At 40.3% G+C, this 10,589-nt stretch overlaps 1 long non-coding RNA gene across 1 annotated transcript; it reads left to right on the top strand.

Moving 5' to 3' along the window:
* Window positions 1-8,550: 8,550 nt before the first annotated feature.
* Window positions 8,551-10,154, top strand: LOC120396984. Its single transcript, XR_005593599.1, has 3 exons — window positions 8,551-8,935; window positions 9,098-9,232; window positions 10,003-10,154. It is a non-coding gene; the product is annotated as an uncharacterized LOC120396984 (long non-coding RNA).
* The last annotated feature ends 435 nt before the right edge of the window (window positions 10,155-10,589 follow it).

The raw sequence follows: 10,589 nt of genomic DNA, 5'->3' as shown, positions 1-10,589 counted from the left end.
ATTACAATCTGAATCCTTGATGCATCTTTCAGTGAAAATGTTTGTATAGATTAATGCATCAAAGAACAGTTCGATTGTACATGTGGACAAATGTTAATGAATAAAGAATGCTCACACTTGTAATCTTTCCCTTGTATTTAAGTTAGTCTCTCTGTTTGTCTTGCTTTTCTTCTCTATTCTTTGTATAATTTAGTTTTACATATATACATAAACACATATTGATGATTTGATCTTTTTGGTATTGCTTGATTGTATTTACTGAACTTTCATGAACTTTTTCTTTAAAATCTCAGATAAGTTATTAAAACAGAAATAAAAACCATGTTACTCATGACAGACATGACAAACATTCATTGTTACTCATCTCTTCCACAGCATCACTCTAAGAAAGGGTGGCATTCAATGTATTAAGAAGCTTTATGCCAGCACAGCATGAAAACTGTCGCAGATGCTCCCCATCACCCATCATAAATAAAACAGGATCCTTGCAAGGTCTGTAGGTTGTCAACACATTTGATGTGATTGGTTTTGGCATGTGACAATGCAAGACAAGCAAGTCAGAGGATGCCCTTCAATAATACAAATGGTCTAGATTGATTTATACTGATCCCATTTATACTGAGAAATGCAGCTGCTACTGGACTTTCAGAAGCTCTCATGGCATCTTGAGCAGCTTAAATGAGGAAAATGTGTACACAACGTCTGTAGATTAGTTTTTCAAAAAGATTCTGAGAGGCTCATGAGAGATACATAGGTAAGGGACACAGATGTTTTAAATGTGCTTTGTGTAACTCAATTAAGATTCAGATACATTATGTTATTCATATACAATACCTTCCTTTTAGTGATGAGTAAAATTGTTTAGACAACAGTAGATACCCGAAAACTTGTGCTTCCTGTATTCCATACAGGCTTTCAAGTTGAGGTTGGATGAATATAAGCAAAAACAATAAGAGTTCAAACTTGCCCATCTGCTCTTAACGCAAGTTGGAACCTCAACTCTTAAGCGAATTCGATATATGAAGTATCCTTAATTAAACATGAATTCCCACATGTATTATATATAACCAGTGGTTCTCAACCTATTTATCATTCTGGGCTGCATATGGTTGAGAACCACAGTGCCCCCCACAAACCGCTATGCTCACCCAGAACCCCCTCCACAGAGTGGGGCCCAGGCACGGAGAGCTGGGCAGGAGGAAGAGACCCTGATCCCGGATCCTGCTGCACGGGGGCTCCCAACCCCCACTGTGCGGGGCCAGGGAGGCTGCCAGGACCCAGACCCTGCTGAGACCTGACCCTGCCATGCAGGGTTAGGCGGCAACTGGCGGCCTGGAACCGTGTGGGGAGCCGGGGGGCAGCCAGGACCCCACCCCCGGACCCTGCCCGCCCCACAGCATGACAGTCGGGAGCCCAGAGCCTGCCCCTCCTGCTGCGCAGCAGCAGCCCGGGAGCCCGCCCACCTTTAGCACACAGCTGAGCTGGCCCACAGCTGTGTGCTAATTGGGCCATATGTGGCCCATGAGCCGTGGGTCAAGAACTGCTGATATAGACATTTATATTCTCATATGTATTTTATATATATATATATATACATATACACACACACACACACACACTATGTTTAGATTCAAATGATAAGTTTTAACAAATATAGTACCATATCAGCAGCACCACAGAAGCCACTTGACACTAGCTAAGGATCTGGCCCATGAAACCTCACATTAATGCACAGAAAAATATCTTTTGAAAATAAAACTGGATGTTAGCGATGCTTCTTGGCCACCATGGAGGGAAAAAAACACACATTCAATTGATGCAGAGAATTGCTTTCCTTCCTTCAGAGAATGTGGAAACACACCTTGACTCTGAGATGGCCGGTAGTTATGTCATGTCCTTGAACAAGCTAATGGGGATTAGGTTCAAGTTAGAATGTCTTGAGACAGCTATGACCATTTCCTTTAATTTTTTAAAAATACGCTAACTTAGTGATCATACAGAAAAGGTTACTCACTTTGTGCAGTAACTGTGGTTCTTCGAGATGTGTCCCCCTATGGGTGCTCCACTTGGTGACTTCTGACAGTATCACCAGATGGAGGAGGGAGTTTCAGAACAGAGTCCACCAGGAACTGGACGGAGACCAGTAACTCAAAACATTCACATGTGCTTAGGGAATTTCCCAGGTGCAATAGAACAGTTAGTCTGTAAAACAAACTAATTTCACATAAATCACTGAAAAGCCAAGATATGGCAACTATTTCCACAGAGGCATTTCTCTCCGTTTTCAGTGCATGTGCGCCATAGCCATGTAAACTAGTTTTGCACAAGGAGCTTCCTAGGGGGCTCAGCTTCTGAACAGGACAATGAGCCCGGAATACATTTGTTTTACAATCAAGTCTCCCTCATCCTGAAGAAGGTTCCCAATAGTTCAAGAGACTGAGGTGGGCCTGGAAATGATTTATGAGATTGCTGTAGAAAGACTTCATTGCCCGAGGTACAATGATGTGCTGGGGTGTAGGGGACACAGAAGCTCCTTCTTAAAATTCTGTCAAACTTCATGCAGGGACAATCTCCCTGCCTACGATGAAGTCTCTCCCCTTTATGGAGCCTGCAGAATCATCCTTGCTACAGCTAATTTGTCCCTAAGGTTCATAAAAAGAGTCATATAAAGAGCTTTTACTTTCATTTGGAATGCAGGTGTCAGGGTTGTTTTTTTAATATACATCTCTACCCCGATATAACGCTCTCCTCGGGAGCCAAAAAACTTACCGTTATATCAAACTTGCTTTGATCCGCTGGAGTGTGCAGCCCTGCCCCCCGGAGCACTGCTTTACCGCGTTATATCTGAATTTGTGTTATATCGGGTCACATTATATTGGGGTAGAGGTGTATTTATTTTCCTAGAGGAAAAGACATCCCAGTTTCCAGGTCTGCTCCGTCACCACCCAATTTTTAATAAAAATGAACACAGTCCATATATTGTACAATGTATCCCAGTTTCCAGGTCTGCTTCGTCACTACCAATTTTTAATAAAAATGAACACTGTACAATATATGGAATATATGGACTATGTATAAATGCTTACAGCAAGTGCACTTAATGTAAGTTTGTTTGCCAGAGCTGGTGTCCTCTTCCTTAGTTGTGGTTCTAATGAAAAAGCACCAATTATTTTTTGTCAAGATCCAAATTTCTTGCTCAAGATATAGTCAAGATCCAGACTCCAGAGAACATTGTAATAAAACAATAATAATGGGAAGTAACAAGATTTTGGGGGCCAGTTCAAAAGCATCTGGTGGTCCAGATGTGGCCTGGGATCTGCCTATTGACTACCCCGACATACACTTGTTGTCGTGGTAGGGGCTTATGGTTATAGTTATGTTAACTTAGGATGAATTCACACCTGTCAACCTCTGTTGGGTTTCAACTCAACCTGTAACAAGATTTCACCCAGCTCATAACAATATTTATCTCCTTACAGTCCTGTTAGCCTTGTAGGAGCCAACGCAAGTAGGGGAGGGAGAGATTGGCTATTTCATCTTACCACCACAATTGTTTCTTAAGTTCCAGTTACACTGGTGCAACCCTTCTGAAAACAAGGCTTGCAGAACCATAATTACTGGCAGTTAGGGCTGTCGATTAATCACAGTTAACTCACATGATTAACTCAAAAAAAAATTGCAATTACAAAAATTAATCCCAATTAATCGCAGTTTTAATCGCACTGTTAAAGAATATAACACCAATTGAAATTTATTAAATATTTTGATGTTTTCTACCTTTTCATATATATTGTATAATGTGTTGTAATTGAAATCAAAGTGTATATTATTTTGATTACAAATATTTGCACTGCAAAATCATAAACAAAAGAAATATTTTTCAACTCACTTTACACAAGTACTGTAGTGCAATCTCTGTTGTGAAAGTGTAACTTTAAAATGTAGAGTTTTTTGGTGTTAGATAACTGCACTCAAAAACAAAACAATGTAAAACTTCAGAGCCTACAAGTCCATTCAGTCCTACTTTTTGGTCAGCCAGTCACTAAGAGAAACAATTTTGTTTACATTTACAGGAGATAATGCTGCCTGCTTCTTGTTTATGTCACCTGAAAGTGAGAACAAATGTTCTCATGGCATTGTTGTAGCTGGTGTCGCACGATATTTACGTCCCAGATATGCTAAACATTCTTATGCCCCTTCATGCTTCAGCCACCATTCCAGAGGACATGCTTTCATGCTGATGACACTCGTTAAAAAAAGAATGCGTTAATTAAATTTGTGACTGAACTTGGGGGAGAATTGTATGTCAGCTGCCCTGTGTTTTATCTGCATTCTGCCATATATTTCATGTTATAGTAGTCTCAGATGATGACCCAGCATGTTGTTCATTTTAACAACACTTTTTTTTTTTTAAACCAGAGCCTCTTTTCTGAGTAGAATGGTTTTTTAAATGTTCAGTTTTTACTAGATTTTCAATAAGCAACACAGAGAGAGAAATCCAGAAGAGAACTTGCAGCCTAAGTCAAGAATAGTAGGATCTGCAGACACAAGTAGTCTAAAAGCAACACACTAATGAGGGTGGGGTGGGGTGGGGGGAACAGCCAGTAACAGCTCAATGTTATAGCACACGCTAGACATAGCTCTTAGTACAACCACTCAATCATCAGTTAATCTAGTTAATGGTGGCTGATGCTTTAAATTTCTCCTACAGCAGAAAACATCACAAGTGCATTCACTCAGAAGAGATTTACTTGCTGAGAAATGCACCAATGCTTCCTTGTCAGATAACAGGCTTCAGCTGCATTTCAGCTATTACCATATATGCAAGTCTTTCAAAACGGCATACTCTACTGTTAAGTTTCCAACTACTTCTTGTTGAATAAGAGTGTCTGTTTCTTTTACACATGAAGGTAATACATACCCACTGGAGAAAGATGAACTATAGTGTCTCTTCCATTTAGCTCTTCACTCAGTCATGACCAAGATAAAAGGCTGTCACTTGCTGAACTTGCTTCACAGACTAAAAGCAGAGTTGGTAGAAGAGGTATGTGAACTAATCGCATGGGAATTTTAACTTTTCACCTCACAGAAGGAGGTCGGATGGCTGAACTCAAACAAATGAAAGTATAAATAAGCTAGGAGAAAGAAGGCATGGATTAGTCATCTGAGCAGAAGACTTGCAGCAAGGAACTTCTGAATTGTTTGTACAGCACCTAAATGGGCCCCCAATTCTTCACTGAGACTCCTAAGCACTCGTGCCGTAAGTTAAGAAAATTTAGAAAAACAAGGAGTCTGGTGGCACCTTAAAGACTAACATTTATTTGGGCATAAGCTTTCAAAAAAACCCACTTCTTCAGATGCATGAAAACTTATGACCAAATAAATCTGTTTGTCTTTAAGGTGCCACCGGACTCCTTGTTGTTTTTGTGGATACAGACTAACATGGCTACCCCTCTGATATAAGAAAATCAAAATGTAGAGGAAAACCTAAATTGAGGTGTGTGAAGAATTTTTTCTACGTAATACCAGTACACTTTTTTCTAACATTTATTAAATATAGCATTATACTATTAGCATTGTAAATGGATTTGTGTCACAACATGACCTTCTCCAAAACTCAAGTAATCAAGCACGCATGCACACACCCACCCACATAGCACATCCCAAGAGCCTCACTACAAGTTGAGCAATCAATAGACAGAAATAATTAGTCAAAGTATAGTGCAGTAATCCTGCTCCAAAACAAGCCATTTCAGTTCTCAAGGGGAACAGCACAGAGGATAGGAGAAGGAAAGAACGAGTGGCAGAGTAGGTCCATCCAACGGCCTTTCACTTTGGAAAACGGGATTCCATTCTGACTTTGGGGGATACAAAAGAATTTCTTTGGACTGAATTTTGGTTACCTTAACCTGGCCCATTACTGTGTATCTGTGCACATCAGGGACAATAATGATACAAAGCATTTGTGAAGTACTGCATACATTTTCAAACACTTCACTAGCTAGTGCTCACTACACCTCTCCGCTAAGTACAAAAGAAAGCATCTTTGTCTCTATATCAGAATATAAGATGACACACAAAGGGTCAACATCACAGAAGAGGTAGACTTCCTAAACATTTACTTAAATAAAATTCTTTAAAATAAAAGCGTAGGTGAATTGAGCACGGCCATACAGGAAATCCACTGCAGGGCTGGAATTAAAATTCAAGCGTCTCTATGATCTAGATCCACAAGCAGATCATGTACATTTCTCTACAGCCAGCCCTGCAGTATCAACCCACTAAAGCAAAGGTCCACAACTGAAACAACACAGTGACTGAGGGAAGAGGAATGTTGGCAGAGGGGTCTGTGAAGACTTGTTAAAAATCTAACTGCATTTGAATTTATTTTTTTCGGTGTGAAATTCAAAAAGTTGGTCAAATTCCTTCCACAACCCAATATATCCCATAATTCAGTGGCCACAAGGATCTGTAGATTTGGGAGGCAGGAGTCCCTTCCAGAGGTAGTGGGGCCAATATATCTCCTCTCGGGCACGGGCAGGAAAGGAAGAGCAGAAGAGCTGTCTCAGGACTGGAGACATGGCAGAGCAGGGGCAGCATATGATGGAGGGGGAGGCTTTCCCTTCCTTACCCTGGTATCCCCTAAATCCTCATTATTCCAGGGTTTTGGTACTTTCTCCTGACCCTCAGGTGGCGAGGGGAAACCCCCTTCTATCTACTTTCTGGTTGCAACCCATTAGTTGAGATGTCCAGTTTTATACCACTAAGCTCTCACTTGCATCAGCCCATCCAAAAGTACTGCTGAAGTACACCAATACAACAGCCCTCTTACTTACAGATTTCTTTTGTAAACCTGTACCTATTTGCAGTACCATCATGGAAATTATATATGGGAGAGGGAGAGCTAGTAAGTCATCTTCTGGGAGAGGAAACTCTGGCCTAAGTTAAAAAAACCCCACTCATCAACTGTCTTATTACCAAATGCTACAAAAACAGATCCAACTTGGTCTTTTATTTAAGACATTACACCCTACAGTGGAAGGGGGATGGAGTGATCTGGTGATGTTCCTCACCGTGCCTTTAAAAACTTCTATTTAGGATGTACGTGTGTATGGCAAAAACAGCACTCTTTGAATGCATTAAAAGATCTGAGAAGTCAGCCACACACAAGAATCTTATTTTCCATGACTGGTAAAAAATAAACACTAAATTACTTTTAGTAAGAAAAATTATCGGAGATTAAATGAATCCCAAGCTAAAATAGACTTCAAATCTTTCTGGATGTGGCTGAATCAAAGGGCTTATCTAGATGAAAAATTAGTGTGTAAAAATCTGGGGTCTAAGTCACTAGCATGCTGCGCACTAGAAGTTCCTTAATACACAGTGACCTACTATGCTTTGGAAAAAAAGTAGGTCACTGCACACTAGGGAACATTCAGTGCACAGCAGCAAGGTCCACATGGACAGCTAGTGTGCAGCACTCTGGAGTGGTGTAGAATTTACAGCTAACTTGCACGTAGTGTTTCTGTAGACGTGCCTTGCTTGGCCATCTCTGTCTCTCTACTGGATATGTTATTCATTTAGACGATATTCTAAGGACAAGTAGTCACTACTGGGAAAATTTTCACAAAGTGACCTTCAATTGTATGTGCACAGAACTGCATAAACAATTACTATACCCTCATATACAAGTTGAGTAGTTAGACATCTATTCAGTTTGTGTGGAGATGCAGTTATTGTGCTTGCAACCAGATGTGTATAATCTGTAAACAAACGAGTCAGAGATCAGATTAAGATCACTAAAACTGTTGCCCTTTCAGCATTGCTATTTCTGTGCCACTTCAACAAGGTAATTAGTTCGAGGAGCAAGAGACTGCATTGATACAGATACAGTTGGGCTCATGCTGAAAGCAATATATCATCTAAAGAGATAAGAAAAATCATTTCATTACTTACAAATGAAAAAGATGATGTGATTTAAAGAGTCACCCTTGAAACACACTAGCAGAATTCCTATGATCCATCATCCACAATAAAATGCATTATTTAAGAGCTATTTGACAGCAGGCAAGATGAAATATTTCTTTTTAATGCCAAAAAAAGGTTTGCATATATACTGTAAACAAATGAAGTTATTTTTTCATACACACACTAGTTTGTTTTATATTAAAGGTATTTTCTGTAAAACAACGGGGACCCCATCCACCTTTCCACCATCAGCCTTTCCCCTTTCCAGTCATGCATCTCTGCCTGTCTCAGGTTTCTCGTTCTGTATGTTTCAAAGGCCACATTAAGTTTAACACGGTCTGCGTCTCAAGCACCTCTTTTTCTCAATTTCTCAACTTCTGATCCCATTAGAGCTGGGCTCATTATTCACTGAAAATTTCCCTTCTTTCTTTTTATTAATTGGCTATTGTTCAAAGCACACTACCTATATTTATAGCTTTTCTGGGGGGGGGGGGGGAGGGGAGGGAGGGTCATCACTATGGCATCACGATGCCTAGCCTGCTTGGAGAATTTAGGCCCAGAAGTTAAGTGACTTCCCCAAAGACACCCAGGAAGTCTGTGGCAGAGCTAGGAGCTGAAACCAGGTCTCCCAAGTCCTAGTCCAGAGCCTCCACCAGAAGAATGCCCATCCTCTTGTTTATTTAAAAGTGTTTTTGAAAGATGATGGGTTTAACATCATCCCACCACCTTGCTGATGTTTTTCAGCATGCTCTGGAGGGCCCACTGGAAGGATGAGAGAAAACTTCAGTCTCTATGGTTCCATTCAATCCTTGGCATCTCAGGCTTGCCAGGACAGCAGCTGGAAGTGCACAAACAAATCACTGTCTCACAAGAACAAGAAATCCAAAATATACAGTTTCTCAGCCAAATCCTGGCATTATAAGACTACAGAAGCCCTTCCAGTGAACTGATCATCACTCACCTTAAAGTAGGTGGTAGGTAGAGGAGAGCAAGATTTGGTGGTCTGTCAGTTTTGCCTGTCTTTATGCTACCATATATAGGCATAAAAAGAAAATGCTAAAAGGCATTCCCTGCAAGAAATAGCTAACATTTAGACTGAACTTCTCCTTTATTTTCATCCTCTCTGAAGGTGAGGAAGGAGAACATTCTGTGTGAAACCCAAAGAAGATGGGACACAGAGGAGTATGTGGATTATTGAGGTTAGGGTCAGACAGACTCATAAGAAAGAATCCCCCATTTTGTCCCTCGTATCTGCACCCAGCGCGTAAGTATCAACTGACATTAATAAAAGAGGAAATCTCACTCACCATTATGTTATCTATGTAATGTTATTTCACAGAAGCATTTTAGACTGAACAGAAATAGAAGAACAATTCAAGCTAGCCCTGCTCACTGACAGAACAGCAAGTGCATTATTGTGCTGTTAACAATAGACTCTGCACTGGAGAAAATTCTCATTCCTAGGGTGCAGAGAAGTTTTACAATTACTCAGGAAGCCCTAACTTGTACCCACTTGCCCAGGCCCTTGTATAACCTTTGTTCATTAGCATCTTTAGACTCAGGCAACAATTGAAAAATCTCAGTTTGTGCCAAGGACATTAAGACTGATGATTCGGAACAAAATGAATCACTTCCAGTCCATTTTCGGATTTCAGAACCTTTTATCAAAGACTATCCAGAGTTTTACCTGCCTATAAGTTGTTAATCTAGTCTCTATTTTAATACTGTATCTTATGGCTCTTCCAGAACAAGTCAAATGTGCTCCCATTGTGGAGCTGATTCTGCAGTAAATTAACATACTCCCACAGCTGTACATGTCCCTACTGATCTCATTAATGATACCAATGGGACTACAAACACCTTCTGCATTAGAACCACACTAGGCAAGAGGTGTGAATTAGTATCTGTCAAACTGAAAATCAGTACTTTTGTATTTTCCCCCCAAATTCCCCACCTCTTAATTGCCTGTAGCATTCTTAGAGGGAAAGCTAGTCAAAAGCTGTATTAAAGGAAATCTCTCCTTTTTGCCATCAGGTCCTGGAGCAGACTGGGAAGCCTATCCCGTATTATGCTCCTGTTACAAGATGTTGACTCAACACAGCCTCAGGGAGGTACGTCATCTGCTATTAAAATACTGATCCATCCATCAAAGCCAAAATAAGGCCGATGTGCAGCATTCAAATGAAAGTGAGATTGAGAAGAGAGTGTCACCACTTCTCAACTAAAGCAGGAAAAAAATTTTTTCTTGTTATGAAAGGCAGAACTCCCATTAAACTCAAATTGTTTAGACTTCTCACCCCTTTCTCTTCTCTGCCCCAAATGACCACTCTTTACCATTTCTAACCTGCCATTTTTCTCAACTCCTCCATCCTTCTGAAGGAGGGTGGTGGGGTCTGAGGTTAGACCATAGGTGGTCCTGAGTCTTCCAATATCATCAATAGTGTTTTGGAGAAAGAGCTGATGATTGCTACTGAAAGAAAAAAAGCCAATAGAAATTAAATGCAATATTTCTCTGCTAGAGAAATTTGAGCCCCTTTATAAGAAATGTGATTTCATTGCAGAAGTACCTGATAATTTATTTTTATAGCAGATTTCTATATTTGCAAGGTTTAGCTTTGTAA

This window comes from Mauremys reevesii, linkage group 2 (assembly GCF_016161935.1).
Source record: "Mauremys reevesii isolate NIE-2019 linkage group 2, ASM1616193v1, whole genome shotgun sequence".
In the NCBI taxonomy this organism is placed as follows: Eukaryota; Metazoa; Chordata; order Testudines; family Geoemydidae; genus Mauremys; species Mauremys reevesii.
Note: the sequence above shows the minus strand (reverse complement) of the source record. Positions and strands in the feature narration are given on the sequence as shown.